This window comes from Bubalus bubalis, chromosome 4, assembly GCF_019923935.1.
Source record: "Bubalus bubalis isolate 160015118507 breed Murrah chromosome 4, NDDB_SH_1, whole genome shotgun sequence".
NCBI classification, from domain to species: domain Eukaryota; kingdom Metazoa; phylum Chordata; class Mammalia; order Artiodactyla; family Bovidae; genus Bubalus; species Bubalus bubalis.
This window is the reverse complement of record NC_059160.1, coordinates 160570262-160595808: the sequence shown is the minus strand read 5'-3', so window position 1 is coordinate 160595808 and position 25547 is coordinate 160570262. Positions and strand designations below refer to the sequence as shown.

At 38.5% G+C, this 25547-nt stretch overlaps 1 protein-coding gene across 3 annotated transcripts in view; it reads right to left on the bottom strand.

Annotated features, from left to right (window-relative positions):
• BMPR1A (bone morphogenetic protein receptor type 1A) overlaps positions 1 to 25547 on the bottom strand; it is a 144011-nt gene that overhangs the window by 101861 nt on the left and 16603 nt on the right. The gene's annotated exons all lie outside the window — the stretch shown is intronic.

Below are 25547 nucleotides of genomic sequence, written 5' to 3'. Positions count from 1 at the left end.
TGGCTCAATATGCATTAATGGGACAGAATTCAAGTTCTATTTGATAAACAAGAAAGCACTAAGAAACTCCGCCGAGACCCCACTAGTCTACCCATCTTATGCCCAGGCTGCCTCCAAACAAACTACACCTAGACCATGGATGTAGAACGCCATCACTAAATAGAAATTTTAAGGGTCAAACCCTTAGATCCATGGTATACCACTATGTGGAATAAAATTATTTTCCCCTGAGACTGATCTACTTTATAATACTGGCAAAACAGATGTGCTATTTCCTCTTATCACATAACTGCCAGTTTGAAAGACGTATAGTGTATGTAACCTTGGGGCTACTTCGTTTCTTGTGCCTTTAATTGGGATTATATATACACAGCATTTTTGCATGTGATGACCTGCTAAGTATTTCTGCCCATGTAAACCAACAGTTCATTGCCTTTCAGTAAGCATTTAACCAACAAATCTGTATTTTTTTATTGTGGATTAAAAGTTTCTGTTCATTTCTATACTAACTGTTGCCTTCCGTTTTAAATTTATTTTATTGGTTTTTATTGGGTAAAAGTGAATTATTTTTCAAATTAAATTGTAAGTACCCAAAAATTAATCAGTGTTTTCTCTACTGTTGTGTTGTTCCTGGACTATTAAATACTACATTTAAAATGTGATTCTATTTCTATAATCTTGCTCAATTTGCGTAATTATTGTTTTTTTTTAACCCAGTACCAGTTATTCTACTTGACATGGTTGAACTCTGATTTAAGCTAACACACATTTTCAAGAGTATAAAATCTATAATGCAAATACTGGATGGTAATTTGTAATTTTTAAACCTGATATCATTCTCAGAGTAATAAAGATGACATCTCAATCAAATAAAAACTGATTATTTAATAAAGAACGTTGAGAAACTAATCAACCATCTGGCTTTAAAAAGAGATTTGAGCCCTTCATCATTCCTTAGAATGAAAATGAACTGCAGCTAATAAGACATTTAATGTAGAGGAAAACAGTCCTGCTTTTGTTGTATAATATTACTCTCAGACACGGGGAGGCAATCTAAGACAGACATGTTTAATTATTAGGGAGAGAAATAAGTTCCTTTCAGGAAAAGTTATGTTTCTCATTATATTTGCCTATTAGACTTCCAAGAAAAGTATACATCTGCATTTCCGAGTAGGCGTTCATGTTGTCTCCAAAGTGGAGCACCATCAATACAGAGATGGTTCCAAAGCTTTGAGGTCAGATAAGCTCAAAAAGGGAACGAGTATGGCTAAAAAAGAAGTACAAGGACTGAGCCCTGGAGGCAATCCCTGACAAAAAAGACTGAGCTGGAAACTAAAGAAGAGAAAGCAATCTTAAAAGCCTGTTAAAGAAAGTGTTCCCAGGAGGAGAGAACAAATGACCACCTGTGTCAAATACTGTCAACAGGTCACACAATTCAAGGATGAGACAGCAAAAGTCATGGCTAACCTTCACAAGAGCAACTCAGGCAGGGTGCTAAGAAGGAAAGCCTAATTAGAGCAGGTGGACACCTATGATATTGGGATGAAAAAAACTGGAAGCAAAGTACAGACACTTCTTTTGGGGAAAAAAAAAAGGGAGAAGGGAATGGAGAAAAGTTAAAGGGGAAAGTGATGTCAAGAAACTCCACATTGTTGTTGTTTAAGATGAAAGAAGAAAGAGTATGGTGGTGCGCTGATGAGAATGATCTTGCATCATGTAAAACAGAAGGGATGGAATTAGAGCAGAGTGGTGGTTGTGGCATTTCCTAGAAGCGTACTAAGTTATTACGTAAGAGAGAAATCAGAATACACGAAGCACTGATGAAAAGAGATGGACACATGCAGTAGCAGGAACTTTATGGATGTTTTTCTGTATGGCATCTATTTTCTCAGTGAGACAAAAAAACAAAGTTGTATAATGAGAGTACAGAATGTGGAAGGTGGTGCTGGAGGTTTCAGGAGAAGTTTAAATGATCACCTAGGTCAGACAAGGTAAGGGAAGTAAATGGATGAAGAACTAGTGCTGAGCAACATTAAGGGCCCATCGACCTTAATGATCATTAACTGGAAGTAACACCAACAGCAAAATTAACTCTCCAGCCACTTTCAGCTGCAAAAGTGCAAATGCACAATCAGAGCACCCAAATAAGCAGCAAATTTTCACAGAACTGAAGATCATGGCATCCGGTCCCATCACTTCATGGCAGATAGATGGGGAAACAGTGGCTGAGTTTATTTTTCTGGGCTCCAAAATCACTGCAGATGGTGACTGCAGCAATGAAATTAAAAGATGCTTACTCCTTGGAAGAGAAGTTATGACCAACCTAGACAGCATATTAAAAAGCAGAGACATTATTTTGCCAACAAAGGTCCATCTAGTCAAGGCTATGGTTTTTCCAATGGTCATGTATGGTTGTGAGAGTTGGACTCTAAAGAAAGCTGAGCGCCGAAGAATTGATTCTTTTGAACTGTGGTGTTGGAGAAGACTCTTGAGAGTCCCTTGGACTGCAAGGAAATCCAACCAGTCCATCCTTAAGGAGATCAGCCCTGGGTGTTCATTGGAAGGACTGATGTTGACGCTGAAACTCCAATACTCTGGCCACCTGATGTGAAGAGCTGACTCATTGGAAAAGACTCTGATGCTGGGAGGGACTGGGGGCAGGAGGAGAAGGGGACGACAGAGGATGAGATGGCTGGATGGCATCATTGACTCGATGGACGTGGGTTTGGGTGGACTCCGGGAGTTGGTGATGGACAGGGAGGCCTGGTGTGCTGCGGTTCATGGGGTCGCAAAGAGTCAGACACGACTAAGCGACTGAACTGAAGGGAGAAAAACACAGTACTGGAAAATAAAACTACACACCTATCTCACTAATGAATATAGATGTAAAAATCCTCAACCAAATACTAGGAAACAGAATTTAACAGCACAGTTAAAGTATAATACACCATGACCAAGCAGAATTTATCCCTGTAATGCAGCAATTACTCAACATAAGAAAATCAATAAATGTAATACACCACATTAACACAACTTAGAAAAAAAAATCACATGATTATCTCAACAGGCGCAGAAAAAGCATTTGACAGAATTCAACAATCTTTCGTGATAAAAACACTCAAGCTAGCAATGGAAGGAAATTATTTCAACATAATAAAGGTCACAGAGTTGACCCTCGAACAGTGTGGGTTTGAACTGCACAGGTCCACTTATACATGATTTTCTCTTAATAAACATGTACTGGAGAGCTACATAATCCTCAGAAACAGAACCATGAATACAGAATCCCAGGCTTATTGTGCATTAGTCCCTCAGTTGTGTCCAACTCTTTGCAACCCCATGAACAGTAGCTCTCCAGGCTCCTTTGCCCATGGAATTCTCTAGGCAAGAATACTGGAGTGGGTTGCCATTTCCTTCTCCCAGGGATCTTCCCAGCCCAGGGACTGAACACAGGTACCCTACACTGCAGGCAGATCCTTGTCTGAGCTACTAGGGAAGCCCACAGACTTCTAAACACTGTTAAAAGGGCCACACTGTCCACAGGGTCTACAGATTCAATTCAATCCTTATGAAAAACCTAATGTGCTTTTTGCATGTATAGGAAAAGTCATCTTAAAATTCTACAGAATCTCAAGGACCCCAAATAGCCAAAATAATCTTGAGAAAGAAGAACAAAGCTAGAGGCCTCTAACTTCCTGATTTAAAAGCATATTACAAAGCTATCGTAATAAAAGACCATGGTGCTGTCATATATGCAGATCAAATGAAAAGACAAATATACAGATCAATGGAACAGAACTGATATCCCAGAAAAAAGCCCTTGCGTGTACAATCAGATAGTCTTCAGCCAGGGAGCCAACACTGCACCATGAGAAAGGGCAGTCTCCTGAACAAATGCTGCTGGGAAAGTGGACATCCACCTGCAACAGGATGAAGGAGGGTCCTCATCTACACCACACGCAAAAATTAACTCAAAATGGACGAAAGATTTAAACGTAAGATGAGAAACTATAAAATCCTAGAAGAAAATATAGGGGGGAAACTTCATGACATTGTAATAAACAATGATGTCTTGAATATGACATCAAAAGCACAGGCAACAAAAACACAAACCTCTGGCCAGCCCAGAAGGAGAAAAAACACCCAAATATATGCAATAAGAAACGAAAGAGGAAAAGGAGCAACCAGTACAAAGGTATAACACAGAAACACAAAAAACCGTAAGAGGATATTGTGAACAGTTATATGCCAATAAACTGGACAACCTAGAAGAAATGGACACATTTCTAGAAACATACAGCCTGCCAAAACTGAACCAAGAAGAAACACAATTATTCGAACAGACCAATCACTAGAAGTGAAACAGAATCTATAATAAAAATAAATAAATAAAATTTTTTTTAAAAAACCTTCCTTCAAACAAACATTCAGAATGGCCTTATTGGGGGATTTGACTAAATGTACAAAGAACTTAAACTTATCTTTTCATACTATACCAAAAAACTCATGAGGAGGGAACACTCACAAATTCATTTTATGAAGCCACCATCACGGATACCAAAACCACACAAAGACACTACCAAGAGAAAAAAACTTTACAGGCCAGTATCTCTGATGAATGTAGGTACAAAAATCCTCAACAAAATATTAACAAACCAAATCCAACAATACATAAAAAGTATCATACACCATTATCAACCTCTATTCATTCCAGAGCAATAAGGATGGTGCAGCACACATAAATCAACTAATATGACACAACAGATCAACAAAAGGAAAGGCAAGAACCACATGATCATCCCAACAGGTGCAGAAAAAACATTTGGAAAATTCAACACCCATTTATGATAAACATTCTCACCAAAGAGTGTACAGACAGAACATGTCTCAACATAATAAAACCCATTTACAACAAACCCACAGCCTACATAACATTCAAAGGTGAAAAGCTGAAAGCCTTCAGCTAAATTCAGGAACAAGACAGGGATGTTCACTCTCACCACTTCTATTCAACATAGTATCAATAGTCCTAATCACAGCAATCACACAAGAAAAAGAAGTATCCAAATTGGAAGGGAAGAGGTAAAATGGTCACCCTTTGCAGAGGACGTGATACTGTATATATAGAACCTGACAGCCTCAACACAAAAACTATTAGAGCTAATAAACGAAGCCAGCAGAGTAACAGGATGCAAGATGAATAAAGAAATCTTTACACTAACAATAACCCATCACAAAGAGAAACTGGAAAAAAAAAAGCCTCATTTAAAATTATTTAAAAAATAAACACGTAGGGATAAACTTATTAGCCAAGAAGGTAAAGATCTATATGCTGAAAACTATAGAACACTGATAAAGGAAACTGAAGATAATTTAAAGAAATGGAAAGACATCCGATACTCTTAAAACTGGAAGCATTAACACTGTGAAAATATCCAAACTATCCAAAGCAATCCACATAGTCAATGTAATCCTTATGAAAATACTCATGACATGTTTCGTAGAACTAGAACAAAAAAATCCTAAAACTATATGGAACCACAAAAGACTCAGAATTGCCACAACTATCCTGAGAAAGAACAAAGCTGGAAGTGTAACCCTTCCAGACTTCAGACAGTATTGCAAAGCTACAATAATCAAAACAGCAAGGCACTGGCACAAAAAAAGACATAAAGAACAATGGAACAGAATAGAGAGCCCAGAAATAAAACCAACATCTATAGTCAATCTACAACAAAGGATGCAAGAATATACACTGGAGAAAAGATGGTCTCTTCAACAAGCTGTGTTGGCTAAGCTGGACAACTACATGTAAATCAATGAAATGAAAACACTCCCTCACAATGTATACAAAATTAAACTCAAAATGGTTTCAAAACCTAAATATAAGAATGCATGCATGCTAACAGACAAGGCGATGGCACCCCACTCCAGTACTCTTCCCTGGAAAATCCCATGGATGGAAGAGCCTGGTGGGCTGCAGTCCATGGGGTCACCAAGAGTCAGACAGGACTGAGCGACTTCACTTTCACTTTTCACTTCCATGCATTGGGGAAGGAAATGGCAACCCACTCCAGTGTTCTTGCCTGGAGAATCCCAGGGACGGGGGAGCCTGGTGGGCTGCAGTCTATGGGGTCGCACAGAGTCGGACACGACTGAAGTGACTTAGCAGCATGCATGCTAAGTCACTTCAGTTGTGTCCAATTCTTTGTGACCCCATGGACTGTAGCCTGCCAGGCTCCTCCGTCCACGGAATTTTCCAGGCAAGAACACTGGAGTGGGCTGCCATTCCCTTTTCCAGGGGTCTTCTCAACCTAGGGATCAAACCCATGTCTCTTATGTCCGCTACACTGGTAGGCGGGTTCTTTACCACTGGTGCCACCCAGGAAGCCCAAACGTAAGAAGGGCACCATAAAATGCCTATAAGAGAACGCAGGGAAAACATTCTTGACCATGAATTGTAGCCATATTTTCTTAGATCAGTCTCCCAAGGCAAAAGAAATAAAAGCAAAAATAAATAAATGGGACCTAATCAAATTTAAGGGCTTTGGCAAACCAAAGGAAAACACCAACAAAATACAAAAACCTATGGAATGAGAGAAGATATTTGTACATGATGTGACCAACAAGGGGTTCTCATCCAAAATATACAAATGGCTCATAGAACTCAATATAAAAAAAAAAAATTAAAAATGGGCAGCAGACCTAACAGTGAAGTGAAAAGTCGCTCAGTCGTGCGTGCCTCTTTGCGACCCCATGGACTGTAGCCCACCAGGCTCCTCTCTCCCATGGGATTCTCCAGGCCAGAATACTGGAGTGGGTAGCCGTTCCCTTCTCCAGGGGATCTCCCAAACCCAGGGATCAAACCTAGGTTACAGACATTTCTTCAAAGAAGACATACAGATGGTCAAAAAATGCTCAACATTGCTAATCATCAGAGAAATGCAAATCAAAACCACAACGAGGTATCACCTCACACCAGTCAAAAAGGCTATCGTCAAAAAGCCTAGAAATAATAAACGCTAGAGAGGGTGTGGAGAAAAGGGAACCTGCTTAGATTGTTGGTGGGAATGTAAATTTGTGCACCACTATGGAAAACAATGTGGAAGCTTCTCAAAAAAATAAACACAGAACTATTTTATGACCCAGTTATCCCACTTCTGGGTATATATTCAATTAGAAAAAGGACTTTGAAGAGATATTTGCACAGTCGTGTTCATTGCAGCATTATTCACAACAGCCAAGAAGTGGGTGCAACCAAAATGTCCACCAACTGATAAGCAGATAAAGAAAATATGGTATATAAACACAATGGAATATTATACAATCTTAAAAAATAAGGAAATCCTGTTATATGCTATAAACATGAATGAACCATGAGGACATTCAGTTCAGTTCAGTCGCTCAGTCAAGTCCGACTCTTTGCGACCCCATGAATCGCAGCACGCCAGGCCTCCCTGTCCATCACCATCTCCCGGAGTTCACCCAAACTCATGTCCATCGAGTCAGTGATGCCATCCAGCCATCTTATCCTCTGTCGTCCCCTTCTCCTCCTGACCCCAATCCCTCCCAGCATCAGGGTCTTTTCCAATGAGTCAGCTCTCCACATCAGGTGGCCAAAGTACTGGAGTTTCAGCTTTAGCATCAGTCCTTCCAAAGAACACCCAGGACTGATCTCCTTTAGGATGGACTGGTTGGATCTTCTTGCAGTCCATGGGACTCTCAAGAGTCTTCTCCAACACCACAGTTATGCTAAGTTAAATAAGTTTATCACAAAGAGACAAATACCACATGATTTTAGTGGCATATGGAATCTAAACTAATCAAGCTCATAGAAGCAGAAGGTAGAACGGTGGCTGCCAGGGCTGGGGTGAGGAGAAACAGGACACTGTTGTTCAAGGGGCAGAGTTTCAGTCAAGTAAGATGAAAAAGTTCTAGTGTAACAATGTACATGTAATTAACAATACTGTACTGTACACTGAATATGTTATTTTTTTTTTTACAACAATAACAAAAAGTTAAGAGTGGGCACAATTGGATTTATCTAGCAGTGAACACGACTGAGCGACTGAAAGGAACTGAAGTGGAGTAAAGTCGCTCAGTCGTGTCTGACTCTTTGTGACCCCATGGACTGTATGTAGCCTACCAGGCTCCTCTGTCCATGGAATTTTCCAGGCAAGAGTACTGGAGTGGGTTGCTACTTCCTTCTCCAGAGGATTTTCCTCACCCACGGATCGAACCTGGGTCTCCCGCAGTGCAGGCAGACACTTCACCGTCTGAGCCACCAGGGAAGTATCTAGCAGTCGAGTTTCTCAACTAAGAAATGTAGTGAGGGCAAGGGTGCTGAGTATTTGCAACTGAACAATTATGACTGACCACAGAATTTAAAATGACTAAGGAGATGGAATGGGACATGAGGAGGCTGCGGTGAGAAATGGTAAAGAGAACTGAAAGGGTCAGTGGGATGTGGGCCCCGGCCAGGTGAAAGGATAACTTATACCAGAAGACATGAACTGAGAAGGTAAGAGAAGGGATAGCCAGAGTACAGTACTGGAAACTGAACTTACAGAGGAGGGTTTCAGTTACTATAATTAAAAGCACATTATTATTGAATAATAGATCTGAGCTATGACCACAGGTGGCTGAAGTAGAGTGGAAGACACTGGAAGAGGTCAATAAACTAAGAGGCCAGGAAGGTAGTCATAGAATCACCCATCTAGATGTTGAGATCATCAAGAACAGAATAAAGTAGTATTGGAGTTAGCGAAACAAGATAAAATCTTCACAGAATAAAGAGTGAGTAATGCCAACAAAAGTCCATCTAGCCAAGGCTATGGTTTTTCCAGTAGTCACGTATGGATGTGAAAGTTGGACTATAAAGAAAGCTGAGCACCAAAGAATTGATGCTTTGGAACTGTGGTGCTGGAGAGGACTCTTGAGAGTCCCCTGGACTGCAAGGAGATCCAACCAGTCCATCCTAAAGGAAATCAGTCCTGAATATTCGCTGGAAGGACTGATACTGAAGTTGAAACTCCAATACTTTGGCCACCTGATGGGAAGAACTGACTCATTTGAAAAGACCCTGATGCTCGGAAAGATTGAAGACGGGAGGAGAAGGGGACAGAGGATGAAATGGCTGGATGGCATCACCAACTCAATGGACAAGAGTTTGAGTAAATTATGGGAGTTGGTGATGGACAGGGAGGCCTGGCATGCTGCAGTCCATGGGGTCACAGAGAATTGGACATGACTGAGCGACTGAACTGAACTGAAGCCAAGGTTCAATGGAAAACTGCAAGGAGCAGTAGTAGTAGGTGATATTACCTGATGAGACAACTTAAAACTATCTCTTTTGTTTGATCCCAAGTAAGGCGAGAGGGAGAGTGGTGCAGAAGTAGCAAAGAGGGGCAAGGAGGGTAACTCATCTCCAGGACCAAAGGGGAGGTGGTCTGCAGGAGAATCAGTATCCTCTGGTGTGAACCAAGTTTCACTTGCAAGGGTTCTTAATCAGAGGCTCATAACTCACAAAATTCAGGAGGTCCATGAACTTAGATGAGAAAAAAATTACATCTTTAGTTTTACTAACCCCTAACTGAAATTTAAACATAATTGTTTATAAATATGAGAGTAGGCAAAGCCCACAATACCTGTAACTTTGTAACCAAAAGAATCAGATATGCTCATCAAATTATGCTGTTGCAGATAACTCAGAGTATCATTTATGTTCATTATTATTTAAAAATTAGGGCAGTTGTTAAAACCCATCATTTAATGAGTTAATAAAAGAAAATACATATTACTATATCTTAAAAATTTTTAATTACTTTAAAGTAGTATTTCAATATAATTGGGTTTCCTCTGTAATCTGCTGTATTTTATTTTACACATTTAAAATGTTATTTTACACATTTAAAAACAGGGGGACACAGACTGTCTTGAAAGCCAGAAAGTGAACAGAAAGGTCAGAAAAAGAGGCACCCTGAAAAGGCTTCAGAGACTGAAAAGCGGAGTAAAGGTTCTGTCAAAGAGATTACACTGAGTCTTACAGAGAATAAAGGTCAACCTGAGGTTAAAAACAATGAGATTCAGAAAATGTTTTGTGAAAAAGGCAAGCTGCAATACAAAATGCATGATACCACCTGTGTGAAACACATCATATATTGATGGAAATGGAAATCTATTTTTGTCAATGGAGAGAAAATTTTAAGATACATAAAGTAGCAAGAAAGAAGTAAAGAAGAAATTTCACTTTTCTATATTGTTTGTTTACTACACACATGTATTTTATATTAAAAAAAAAAAAAGAAACTTAGTTTTTAGGGGAATCGCTTTTTTGTTTTCTTTATAGTTTCTTTGGTATTCTTGTAGGACAGCAGCTAGGCCTCCAGGGAACTCAGTGATATATTCCTGGAAGGAATGCTGTCCAGAAACACTTTTTTAAAGCAGGGTGAGACGGACATCACAGGGAACAGTTTTAGCTATGTGGGGCTGTCGTGAAACAATCAGCCTTATGTTATCCCTTCAAACATTTGACTTTTGGACTGAAGCAAGCAGGAAATTGAAAGCTTCACCTCCTGCAGCTCTCTCTTTGTGATTCAAAGCATGTCTGGAACAGGTAACTGCCAAGCAGGCAGGACTAACAGGCACTTCTTATCAAAGAAAGCAAATACTGATAGCACTTTCAAGTTGAACTGCTATTGATGGCAGACAGTGAAACTGATTTGTTTCATTCAAAATGTATACAGCCACCTTCTTGAACTCACTTATTAGTTTTCCAACTTTATCAATGGATTCTCTTGATTTTTCTAGGCAGATTCTATGCTTTGCAAAGGGCACATGCAAACAGTACAAGTTCTGACTTCCCCCTTTCAAATATTTACAGGCATAGCTTCATGTTATTGCATTTTGCAGATACTGTGTTTTTTACAAATTAAAGATCTGCGGCAACCCTGTGTCAAGAAAGTCTATTGGTGCCATTTTTCCAACAATATTTTGCTCATTTTGTGACTCTGTGTCACAAAATTACAAAGTTTTTCATTATTATTATATCTGTTATGGTGATCTGTGATCTCTGGTGTTAACTATAAGTGTTTTGGGGCACCAGGAACCATGCCCACATAGACAGCAAACTTTCTAAGTGTTCTCACTGCTCCACCAACCAGCCATTTCCCCATCTCTCTATCTCCTTGGGCCTCCCTATTCCCTGAGACACAACAGCACTGAAATTGGGCAATTAAATACCATATAATGGCCTCTAAATGTTCAAGTGAAAGAAAAGTCACACATCTCTCCCTTTAAATCCAAAGCTAGAAACGATGAAGCTTGGCGAGGGAGGCATGTCAAAAGCCCAAAATACTAGGCCTCTCGCACCAAACCAAGAATCAAATCGTGAAATGCAAAGGAAAAGTCCTTGAAGGAAATTAAAAGTGCTGCTCCAATGAACACACAAATGTTAAGAAAGAAAAACAGCCTTATTGTTAACATGGAGAAAGTTTTAGCGGTCTGAACAGAAGATGAAACCAGTCACAACATTCCCTTAAGCCAAAGCCTAATCCAGTGCAAGGTCCTAACGCTCTTCAAATGTCTTAAGGCTGGGAGATGACGAAATTACAGAAAAAACTGTTTGAAAACAAAAGCAGGTTCATGAAGTTTAAGGCAAGAAGCCTGCATTCCAAGTGCAGAGTCAACCACTGGACCACCAGGGAAGTACCAAAACTGCCTTATGCTGGAAGAAGATGCCGTCAGGACTTTCATAACTAGAGAGAGTAAGTCCATGCCTGACTTCAAAGCTCAGGATGACTCTCGTTAGAGGCTAATGCAGCTGATGACTTTAAATTGAAGCCAATGCCATTTACCATCCGGAAAATCCTAGGGCCTTTAAGAATTGTGCTCCATCTACTCCATCATGCTCCCTAAATGAAACAACAAAGCCTGGGTGACAGCGCATCTGTGTACAACATGGTCTTCTGAATGTTTCAAGTACACTGTTGAGGCCGACAGCTCAGAAAAAGATGCCTTTAAAGTATTACTGCTCACTGATGTGACAGACATGGGCTTAATCTCCAAAATATACAAACAGCTCACACAACACAACAACAGCAACAAAACAAGAAACCCAATCGAAAAATGGGCAGAAGACTTCAATAGACAATCTTCCAAAGAAGACATATAGATGGCCAGCAGGCATGTGAAATGACACTCAACATCACTAGGTATTAGAGAAATCCAATTCAAAACTACAATGAGGTACCACCTCACCCTGGTCAGAATGGCCATCACCAAAAAGTCTACAAGTAATAAATGCTGTAGAGGGTATGGAGAAAAGGGAATCCTTCTGCACTGTTGGTGGGAATGTAAGTTGGTGCAGTCACTATGGAAAACAGTATGGAGGTTCCTCAGAAAACTGAAGATAGAATCACCATATGATCCAGCAATCCCACTCCTGGATATATACCTTGACAAAACTATAATCCAAAAAGATAACATGCAACCCTATGTTCATAGCAGCACTATTCACAATAGCCAAAACATGGAAGCAACCTAAATTCCATCAACAGATAAATGGACGGAAAAGATGTGGTACATACATACAGTGTAATAATAATTACATAGTACAATGTAGTTATGTAATTACATAGTACAATGACTGATTGTAGTTTTGAATTGCATTTCTCTAATAACTAGTGATGTTGAGTGTGCTCTCCTGGTGGCTCAGAGGTTAAAGCGTCTGCCTGCAATGCGGGAGACCTGGGTTCAATCCCTGGGTCGGGAAGATCCCCTGGAGAAGGAAATGGCAACCCACTCCAGTATTCTTGCCTGGAGAATCCCAGGGACGGAGGAGCCTGGTGGGCTACAGTCCACAGGGTCGCAAAGAATCGGACACGACTGAGCGACTTCACTCCACTCCACTTCACAATGTAATAGTGATTCATGTACGATGAACTGCTCAGCCAGTAAGAAAGAACAAAAGCATGCCATCTGCAGCAGTATGGATGCAACCAGAGATTATCATACTAAGTGAAGTAAGTTAGAAAGAGAAAGACGAATACTATATGATCATCACTTATATGTGAAATCTAAAATATGGCATAAATGAACCTATCTACAAAACACACTCAAAAGACATAGAAAACAGACCTGTGGCTTCCAAGGGGGAAAGGAGAGGGCAGGGGAGGCCGGGGAGCCTGGGATCAGCAGAGGTAAACTGTTACATACAGGACGGGTAAACAGCAAGGGCTACTGTGTGGCACAGGAACTGTATTCAATGTTCTGTGATAAAACATAATGGAAAAGAATATTTAACAAATAATGTCTATATGTGTATAACTGAGTCACTCTGCTATTCAGCAGAAGGTGGCACAACACTGTAAATCACACTTCAATTTAAAAAATTAAAATGTAAGAAAAATAAAATACTATTGCTCACTGACAATGCACCTGGTTACCCAAGAGCCCTGCTGGAAATGTACACTGAGTTTAATCTTGTTTCCACGCCTGCTAACAAAACATCTATTACTCAGCCCATGGATCAAGGAGTAATGTCAACTTTCAAGTCTTATTACTTAAGAAATACATTTCGGAGGCTTCTTTGGTGGCTCAGTGGTGAAAAATCCACCTGCCAATGTGGGAGGCTCCAGTTCAACCCCTGGTCCAGGAAGATCCCACAAACCTCAGAGCAGTTAAGCCCAAGCGTCACAACTCTGAGCCTGCGCTCCAGAACCCGTACTCCTCGACGACAGGCCACTGCAACGAGAAGCTTCGCAACTAGTGTGGGCCCCACTCTCCACACCTGGAGGAGAGCCCTCGCAGCAACGAAGACCCAGCAAAGTTAAACATAAAATTTTTTTAAAAACTGGAAATACATTTTGTAAGGCTATAACTGCCATACACAGTGTTTCCACTGATGAATTTGGGTAAACTGAAAATCTTCTGGGAAATATACACCACTGAGATGCCATTAAGAACATTCATGATTTATGAGAGAAGGTCAAAATATTAACATTAACACAAGTTTGGAAGAAGCTGATTCCAACCCTCATGGATGACTTTGAAGGGTAGACGACTTCAATGGAGGAAGTAACTGCAGATGTGGTAGAAACAGCAAGAGAACTAGGATCAGAAGTGCAGCCTGAAGATGTGACTGAATTGCTGCAATCTCACGACAAAACTTTAACAAATGAGGAGTGCTTCTTACAGATGAACAAAGAAAGTGGTTTCTTGAGATGGAATATACACCTAGTAAAGATGTGGTGAAAACTGTTGAAATGGTAGCAAAAGATTTAGAATATTACATACACTTATTTGATAAAGCAGCAGTAAGGTGTGAGAAGATTGGCTCTAACTTTGAAAGAATTCTACTGTGGGTAAAAAGCTATCAAACAGTACTGTACGCTACAGAGGAACTGTTCGAAAGGAAAAGTCAAACAATGCAACAAACATCACTGCTGTCTTAAGAAACTGCCACAGACACCCCGACCTTCAGCAATCACCACCCTGATTAGTTAATAGCCATCAACATTAAGGTGAGACCCTCCACTGGCAAAAAGACTGACTCAACTGAAATTGCAGATGTCAGTCAGCAATTTTTAGCAATAAAGTATCTTTAAATTAAGGTACAGATGTTGGTTTTTTTAGACAATGCTATTTCCCATTTAGTAGACTACAGTGTAGTATAAATATAACTTTTATCTGCACTGAGAAAACAAAAATTGTTTGACTTCTTTTATTACAATATATGACTGAACAACAACATTATGATACCTGCTTTACTGAGGTGGTCTGAAACCAAACCCACAACATCTCCAAGGTATGCTTCTATACCTTTTATCACACAAAACTCCTCAGGCAGAGATCTCCAGTTAAATGTTTAACAGCAGCATTAAAAATGAGCTCTTAGAGTAACACGGAAATTTACATTACCATATGTAAAATAGATAGCCAATAGGAATTTGGTGAATGGCTCAGGAAACTCAAAACAGAGGTTCTGTATCAATCTAGAGGGGTGGGATGGGGCAGGAGATGGGAGGGTGGTTCAAAAGGGAGGGGATATATGTACACCTATGGCTGATTCAACCCCACTGCAGTACTCCTGCCTGGAGAATCCCAGCGATGGAGGAGCCTGGTAGGCTGCAGTCCATGGGGTCGCGAAGAGTCCAACACGACTGAGCGACTTCACTTTCACTTTTCACTTTCATGCATTGGAGAAGGAAATGGCAACCCACTCCAGTGTTCTTGCCTGGAGAATCCCAGGGACGGGGGAGCCTGATGGGCTGCCGTCTATGGGGTCGCACAGAGTCGGACACAACTGAAGGGACTTAGCAGCAGCAGCAGCAACAGCATAGCTAATTCATGTTGAGGTTTCACAGAAAAAAAAACAACAAAATTCTGTAAAGCAATTATCCTTCAATAAAAAAATTTTTTTAAATGAGCTCTTAGTATTGTTCTTTTTCTCATGGAAAATATCTTGCCAGTTGTATTTACTGTATGCTTCAGTTAGTTTCATCTCTTATCAGGTTAAGGAAGTTTCCTTCTGTTCCTAAACCTAGTCTATCAGAACTGCTTACTGAACATTATCTAATAGTTTTTTTGTCATCAATTTGGAAGGAATGATGCTAAAGTTGAAACTCCAGTACTTTGGCTACCTCATGCGAAGAGTTGATTCATTGGAAAAGACTCTGATGCTGGGAGGGATTGGGGGCAGGAGGAGAAGGGGACAACAGAGGATGAGATGGCTGGATGGTGTCACTGACTTGATGGACGTGAGTCTGAGTGAACTCCGGGAGTTGGTGATGGACAGGGAGGCCTGGCGTGCTGCGATTCATGGGGTCGCAAAGAGTCAGACACGACTGAGCAACTGAACTGAACTGAACTGAAGATGATTATACTGTTTTCCTCCTCTGGTTATTAATGTAGTGTTAATGATACTATGTGGCGACTGAATAATAACAACGATACTAATAGATTTCCTAAGGTGAGGTCACCCTTGAATCTACAGCTTTAATATACTTTTGGGTTTGATTTGCTAGTATTTTATTTGGGATTTTACAATTAGGTGATGAGAAGGGCCTACTGCTTTCTTTTCTTGTGCTATCCTTTTTGCTGTGAGAGTTAATGCTACTTTCAAAGAGTATCTTCCTGCATTTTTTCTTTCCTCTGGAAATGATGTATAACAGGAATTATCAGTTACTTTAAAGTTTTATAAAACATCTGGCCCTTTTAAGGATGTATCTTTTTGACAACTTTTCCTATTTCTCCATCAGCTACTGGATTATCAAGCTTTTCCATTTCTTCTGACCATTTCAGTAATTTATATTTTCCTAGGAAATAATCCATTTCATCCAATTTCTAGGCTATGTGGCATAAAGTTGCACATACTATTCCATTACAAGACTTTTATCTTGGTATTTATAGAGTAGTCTATAGCTTTGTTTTAACGTTTGCTTCTAGTTCGCTTTCTTCTTAATCAGACTTGCCCAGAGTCTGCTAATTTTTTATTTTACTCCAATTGTTTTGGTTTCTATTAACTTATAACTTTATATTTATCATTACTTCATTCTATTTTATCTGACTTTATTTTGTTGTTTTAAATCAGGTGAACTGAATACTTTGTTCACTCAGTTTTAATCTTTCTTATTTACTGATTTTTAATTTTTATGAATTTCCCATAAAATTTCACATTGGCTTTACTGATATTACATTGTGCTCTCACTTTAATTTACTTCTAAATTGTGTGACTTCAGTTATGACTGTCTCTTTAAGCTATTTAAAAGCTATGTCTCTTCCTTCCAAACACACACACACAAATGTAGGTGTTTTGTTTCAAATTTATGTTTTAGTTTGTTCTGTCTGTTTTTATTTTGGAGGGAGTTAAGGCACCCTATTGCCAGTCATTTCTACGGCACTGTGATCAGAAAACACAACCTGTTTGTTTTTTGCTTTCTGAAAATCTACTGATTTTCTTTGTGGCACAAAACATGTTCACTTTGAGGGACCATTCCATGTACTGGGAAAGCATATATACTCTCAAGAAGTAGACTGAGAAATGGAAGGCACTGAATATCAACAGCTATTTTTTCTCTCCAAAACTACACTTTATTTCTTCAACACATCTGATTCATTCTTCTCTCTATGGATAAATTTTTTAATACTTAATTATTTGAATCCCACCACCCTGAATGGGAGCAAAGCTTCTGTGTCTACTGGCCTAAGCATTCCAGTCACCAGTGGCCCAAAAGCAAATTCCTAGGCAAAACAACCCAACCAGCCCCACTTGAATTAGAGGTCCATCCTCAACTACTCAGCTATGGCCAGGAAAACCAAGATCGTTTTTAAGATTTTTTAAAGCTCACCCACAGCCAGGTCTCCTCTACTCCAGGGACGTGGAAGAACTATACTTCTTTATTCCCTTGCAGTTAGGTAAAACCAAATGACTAGTTCCCACTACTGAAGCTACGTAATTGCCGGTTACAAGATCCTCCCATGTTCTCTTCCTCCATAGCAACCAAGAAAGCCATGTGTTCTAGAGAAACAGCTACAGATGGTAGAACCTCTGACAGGTTTTCTCTCAACTGCTTATACTTGACCTAACTTGACTATGGGATGAGAAGCAAACTTCACTCTGTCAAGCCACTGAGATCGGAGAATTGTCTTCATTACTGAGGCATAATTTAGCCTATTCTGATTAATAGTGTCCCCTTGATCACTACCTCCGACAGCTGCAGGGAGGTCAAGTTCTCTGATATATACTCTATGTATAATAAAATTGACATCTCTAGTACAAATGAAATTTGAAGAAGTCTTTCTTTTCTATAGTTTCCAAATTTTTTCTAAACATGGCATATATTGTTTCCACAATTAAAGAAAAATACTCTTTAAAGAGCTAATAACAGTTTCAACGGAATGAGCACTTAAGTATTAGAAACTTGGCAATTATCTGGTCTAGTCCTGACCACTTCCATTCTAGAGAACAGAGAACTACAAAGCATGTCTTGAATGAGGTTATCCAATGCTATATACCAGACTAAGGATAACCACTCAAGCCTCTGGATTAGTCAGTTAAGATAACACATTTTAAAATTTATTTCCCCATTAAAAAATATACTTTCTATGATTTTCCATGGGTCTATTTCCCTACTTTATTCTAATTTTTTCATTTTTACATATCTTACCACATTCTCAACCTACAAAAGCTTAGGTCCTCTACTAGCCATTCTACTAGGAGTCTAAACTTTTCTTTCCTAGCACCAATACCACACTGTCATGGCAAAACTGGGTGGGTTTGCCTTTTTTTTTTTTAAATGCTAGTCTCCCCCATTAAAGCATAAGCTCCATGAAAGCAGAACTCAGGGCTATTTTCATTCACTACTGTGTAACCAAGTCTGGATAGTCTTTAGTCTATTAACAGTTGCTCATTATGTACTTTTCAAGTTGATTTATACTTTACAAGTCTTGGGCTTCCCTGGTGGCTCAGAGGGTAAAGCGTCCGTCTGCAATGCAGGAGACCTGGGTTCGATTCCTGGGTTGGGAAGATAACCTGGAGAAGGAAATGGCAACCCAGTCCAGTACCCTTTCCTGGAAAATCCCATGGATGGAGAAGCCTGGTACAAGTCTTAAAGACTTAGAAATAATTACCAAAACTAAATTGATCATCTCAGAATTGTCTATGCTTCCTCAAAAAGACTTTCTTTCTCTTTAGAAAAGTTAAAGGCTCTATGGAAGGGGCAAGAAAATGAGAGGCTTTCATAAATGGTACTGAAGCCTCCTAGAAATCAAGTAAATTAGGACTCAAGTTTTGGGAGGCAAGGGAAGTGAAGTTACGTGAAGTCACTCAGTCGTGTCTCTTTGCAACCCCATGGACTGTAGCCTACAAGGCTCCTCTGTCCATGGAATTTTCTAGGCAAAAGTACTGGAGTGGGTTGCCATTTCCTTCTCTAGGGGATCTTCATGACCCAGAGATCGAACCCAGGTCTCCGGCATTGCAGGCAGACACTTTACCATCTGAGCAGGGAGAGTTAAAATGTACTAGTAAAAAAGTACAACCATTGTGGTCAATCTTACCTTTCCTCCTATAAAGGGATAAAAACATAAACTAAAATTCCTCCCCCCAACCCCACCCAATAAAACTTGAGACAGGAAATCTCATTTTAATTTCTTGAGATGGACCCTTAAGTTGTTTATTTGCAGCCTTTCTACTTTTATAATATATATTTCTAAAGCTATAACATTTCCTCCAAGTATAGAATTAACTGTATCCCCAAATTTGAAATGACATGTATTTTAATTATTTTTGAATCCAAAATAATTTTGAATTCTTTTGTAATTTCTTATTAGACCCATGTGCGGTTATTTAAAAATGCAATCTAATTTCAAAGGTTTTCTCATTATTTTTTGTTACTGGTTTCTAATTTAATCCCACTACCATCAGAGGGCACTGCGAATGATCTCAATCCTTTGATATTTTTTGAGGCTTTTGCTTTAAGGACACAGTGGGTCATACTCTATCCTTACTGGGTGTGATGTTCTCTATTAATTAGGTTATGTATTTTGTTGCAATATCTGACTTTCTGTATCTTTACTAATTTTTTGTTTGCTAGTTTGATCAGCAGTGTGGTTATGGTCCTTAATCTAAAATTTTAGTTAACTTATACAGTGCTTATAGTGGGCCAGATACTAGTCCTAAGATACAAAATACATACATACATATATATATATATATGTGCTCCATGAAAGCAAAACTATATATATAAAAATATACAACCACTCCAGGAAGCAGAAGCCATTATCCCATTTTACAGATGAGGAAATAGACACAGAGATGTTAGTTTACCAAAATTGCTGATAGCCCAGCTAGGAAGAAGCAGAGCTGAGATTTAAACCCAACCAGAGTCCTTGTTCTTAATACTAGATATTTATAACACATGATCCTAGGATAAAATGCTCTCTCTCAGGTAGAAAAATATTCCATTGAAACAATAACCCCCCCTCAAATGGTTAAGAACTATGTTTTTATTAGAAATGATTAACATATAAATGTTTAAAAGATACAAATATTACATCCTCCAGTATCAGGGCAAACTATGCAAAAAATATGAACAGAAAAACAAGACTGAGAATTATACTAAATGTCAACAATGGTTATTATGAGACATTGGAGATGTTCCCTTTTTGTTCTACTCTTCCCTGTTTTCTAAATCCTTGACTATGTATCACTCTTATAGTAAGTAAAAACCAAAGAGCATTCTATGACCACCAACTTGAGTGCTTTGTCTTAATTTTCAAGAGATAAAAATGTTGGCAAGACAAATTCATCAGAGATAACTGGATGCTAAACAGTGCTTTGTAAACTATAAAGCCATTCAGATGTTAGTAATTATAAACATTTCAAAGCTAAATAAAAGCTTTTTTACGTCTTACCCTTTTCAAATTTCAACTGTTTTTAAGTGCCCGATGATTTTAAAAATTAAATGTTTTGTCTAAACAAATTCATAACAGTTGATTTTTGAAGGGCAGAACATTAAATTACCACACATCCCTGAATACTAACAAAAACAAATTCACAACAGTATCACACTCGTTTAGTGTCACTGAAAATCCCTTGATCTGTAATTTAATAAAATGCTGTTTCAGTGCTGACGATATAAATAGGAAACTCAAATTTAACCCCCCAAAAGTGATCTGCTATTTTTGGAAAAGTATTTTTATAACTCCTTAAGAAAAGGGAATAATTCATTTAAAGATGACTTAATACACATTGTAACATTAAAAAGTCCATATCATAATTAGCTTAGTCTATTTAGGATACATTTCCCTTTCAAAGTTTCTTTTGCTATTTCTGCAGCAGAACCTATGAACAAAGATCGCACAGCTGCCTCGCAGATGTATAATTTCAGTGTTTAGATTCCATTCTTCCTAGCTTCATTCTGCAAGAGGTTTTGGATTTTCTATTTCCATATGGTTTTTGACCTCCCTCAGTTTAGGTTCTACCTCCCCACATCTTACTCTATTTTAGTCAATTACTATAGAAAAACACTTCAAATTTGAAATGTCTTAGTTTTTTTAAAACTTCCACAGCTGAAAAGAGGAGAATATACAACAAAAAAGATGAACAGATAACTAGAATAAGACAGCCAAATTTCCAAAACTTTGTATTTCTATTTAGGTAACTCCCCTCTCTATCCCCTAAATTCTAAGTTTCTTGTATTTCAGGTTCAGACATACAAGCTTAATGTATGAACAGAATTTCAGCTTTACTCACCTAATTTCATCAAATTCTTAAGTTATGGCAGAATCATTAAGCAGTAAGATTTTTTTTAAAAAAACTTATACTATGCATACCAAAATGTTTGCAGATGTCACCTTTGAGTAGTATGAATATAACAGATTCTTACTTTGTTCTCGGGGCTTCTCTGTATTTTACATTTGTTCAGTAAGCACTACTTCTGTAACTAGGAGGCAAAAAAGCCTTGTTTGTTTTAAAGAAAAACCTTCAAGGAAGAAGATTCAAAAAAGTCTATATATCATAACCACTTATACAAAAAATTTTTATGGAGCAACATAAACAATTTAATAATATTCCAGAGGCCAGTCTCAGCAACATTAATAGCTAAAAACCAGGTTTCACTTCTCAACCCATTTGACTCCAAAGTCTTCCCCCTACATGGGCTTCTTCACTTTCATTTTCAACTGATGTGGCAGTATTTTTAAATCTTTCTTCTTCCTGTTCTCTCACAAGATAGATTTTAAGTGTATTCTAAGAAACAATACAAATAGCAATTATGTTTTACAAATATCTACCCAATTTCAACTACTTTAGAGTAAAAGCCATGATAAAACTGTGAAAAAAAAGCTTGTCTTTTTTTGATCATCATCAACAAAAGCTTGATCATCATCAACAAACTTATGTCTTAGAAATGAGATATACAATAGAGCACTAATTTTTAAAAATGTTTAGAAAAGGGTTCTGGATGTTTAGAAAATAACTGTAATCCACTGACCTTTTACTATCCTTTTCTCTACAATGCAAAGGAAACATTAGGCCCGGCAAAGAATGCCAATCCAAAAGTTACCCATGAGAAGTGTCAAACAAATCTTAAATATTAAAAACAGAAGCAGGATCAATTATTCAAAGTCAATCAAATTTAACCCATCAAATATAAATACATTTAGACCTTGAGTGGAGAACATGTTTTACCAGGTACCTCAGGCAACACTACAGCGAACTCAGGCAAACTGATCTCCTTGTGGAGAACACAGAACACAAATGGGCAAAAATACAGTAAAACACGCACTTGACTGCGTGCAGTTCAGGCCTCCATATTAAAGTTATCCTACTCCATTTGAGAACAAACATAACTTTGTGGTCAAGAACACAGATTCTAAAGTCAGACTACTTGGGTTTGAATCCCAGCTCTGCCACTTACTTATTTAGCTGTTCAAACCTCGACAAGTTACGTAACTTCTGCGCCTCGTTTTTCTCATGCGTAAAAAGGAATAGATAACAATATCTGTATCATATAATACTTATAAGGATAAATGGCTTAACATGTACAAAGCACTTGAAATAGGGCCAAGTACCCAGTAATATTAGGTATTACTTAATCTGTCTTGATCTTGTATTTATTCTATTGTTCTACATTACTGAAACTGAAACCCATTTACCTTTTACATGTGAAAAATGAGTAAAAATTAATTTAAAACTTTATAAACTGAAAATATCATATACTAAGTAAAATATATTAAACTGATGCTTTTCATCAAGTCATTTTTACTTTAATGGCATCATCGACTCAATGGACGTGAGTCTGAGCGATAGTGAAAGACAGGGAAGCCTGGCGTCCTGCAGTCCATGGGGTCACAAAGAGTTGGACACAACTGAGCAACTGAAAAACAACGTTTCCAAGGTTCAATAAACTCCAACTCCATAACAACTAAGGAATAAGATATTTTAATTAATGTTCCAATTTAAAAGATTACCATATTCAGTTTATAAATCTGAAAGTTACATAAATCATCCTTAATACTACATTATACTGGGCAGAACTGAAATATACTTGAAAACAGAAACATTAGGAAAATCAAACGATTGTGTATATACCCTAACAGCTTTTATGGAGAGAAAAGAATGAGTTCTGGTGTCATGAGGGGCTTTAGTAGGAACTTAAGCTGGTATTTGTGTAACTTTAATAAAGGGTCTGAAATTGGTAAAAACACGAGAAAAGGTTTTATTTTTCTCCAGTTTCTACTCCAGACTATGATTTGCCCAATTTCCTTTTCCTAGTCCTTGATGGCATCTGGAACAATTCCTTGTTTTTCAGTAGCTTTCAGTTATTAAAAAGTCCAGCCCCATTTACTGATATTTAAATCTTTAATCCTCAGTCTTTCAATCACCTCCTTCATCTCCAAATTCAGGCTTCGCCTATGGTCCAAGAGTAATAGGGTGAGGTCTGGTCTCTTTGTGGGATGGGGCGTAGGGACAGAACAAAATAAACAGCTCCAGATCTGAGCTCCCAGGAGTCTTCTGTGGCTGCTGCCGCTTTCCTGGCTGATGGGAACTATATTGTCTGTATCACAGGTAGTCATATGGCGACTTTTCTTCTGGGGACAAGCTGGAACTTTCTGATAACTAAGGAGTGAGAAGCTCTTACCCCTGCACATTCCTAGCTAAAGATCTGCTTCGACTCTCCCCTCTCCAGCAGCCCAAGCCCTGTCAAAATGACTGAAGCCTGGTTACATTCTGCAGTACCACTTGAACTCAGAGAAATTCAAAACAGACACAGGCTATTCCACTGTCACCGTCTCTGTCCACAATGAGCTTTCTCGCCAGTTTTCTTTATCCCTTTTTCAAACAGGCACAGATAAACCAATCAGGTGCATAATGACTACTCATCTAGGTAATGAGATGTTCTGCTCTACTTTTGCTGGTACTCCAGCAAAAAAAAAAAAAAAAAAAAGGTGGTGGGGAGAAGAAGGGTATTTATAAGAAAACAGATGACTTTTAAAAGATTCAAGAGTCACCTTTAGGGGAATACATGGAAGAAGTGATCTTTTTGTGACAATGGGAGTTCAGGTGTGACATCTGCTTTTCTTCTTTTCCTCTCTAATGAGAAGAGTCAATCTTCCCTGGTTTTGAAACTCGAGGAAAAAAATTAATACCAACTGACTTCTGAGAGCCTCTGCTTCAGGGGGGAAAAAAGCCTATTATCAAATGCCTTCAGTTCAAAATAATTGTTATGCTACAGTGGCATAATCTGGACCCACTTCACCATCAACACATACAAACACCTGGACGCTTACTCTGCACAAAGCACTGAACTAGTACTGTTGGCGAAACAAAACTTTTTAGGACAAAATTCAACCAAGGAGCTTATAAAACAGAGCATAAGACAACTTAAACTTTTTATTCTCTTGTTTTTTAATACTTTTACAGAAGCAAATGAGTTTTTATACATCACGAACAAAAGTAAAAAACAAATGACAAAAAAGCAAATGCAATGTGCCAAAGAAAGAGCTGATATCCACACAAGAGTCTCTACAAATGAGTACGAAAAAACTAGATTAGAAAAATGAACGAAGGACAGAGAAATGCAAAGTGTCAAAAAAAAAATAAAACTGCTCAACCTTATTCATAATCAATAGATTAAAACTATAATGCTGTTTGTTCAGCTGGCAGACTGGCAAAAATGAAACAGACTGATGTTACTGTGAAGAGGGGAGGGGAGAACATATGCAAACACTTGGTTGCAGAGTGAATTGTTATGAAGATTTCGCAGAGCAGTTTGGCACTATATCAAATCTGTATGGCTTCTCTTACAGTAAATGCATTTCTAAGAATTCATCCTATAAAATAAAAATACTCTCAGAGGATATGTACAAGCACCACAGCATTGTCTGTAATGCCCAAAAATTGGAAACAATCTAAATATTCATCGGTAGCTGATTACTACATTAAATTAAGGTATATTTGTAAAAGGGAATACTACTCGGCTACTAAAAAGAACAATAAAATTGATATTTACTGACATAAAAGACTCCTGCCGCATATTCAGTGAAAACAAAGTTAGAGAAAATGATGCATAGTATGATCCCATTTTTTGCAAACAGGGAAAGGGATTAAGAGGAAGAAATGAAGACAGTGGAAAAGAAAAATTATCTTTATACTACTTTTAATAGCAGTAATGTCTGGAGCACAGGGCAGGATTACAGAAGACATTGCCTTTCTACTTTCGGGCTGTGACTGTTTGACGTTTCAACACAAATATGTGTAACTTCTTTAAACAGAAGAAACAAAAGTTCTTTAAACAGAAGAAACAAAAGAGGTCGTCTGTGGCGCCAGAGAAACGACACTGGAGCTTCACCTGATTAAAAACTGAGAAGGCTTACAGTGAAGAAATTTAACGTAGTTAATGATGCACGAGAAACACCAACTGCCCGCAAACAATCGGACCACTGAGGACAGCTTCACAGAGAGACAGGATTCTCGCAAGACTTTGAAGAACTATGACAAGCAAAGAATGGGGGGAGGAAAGGCAGCACCCTACAATATAATGCAT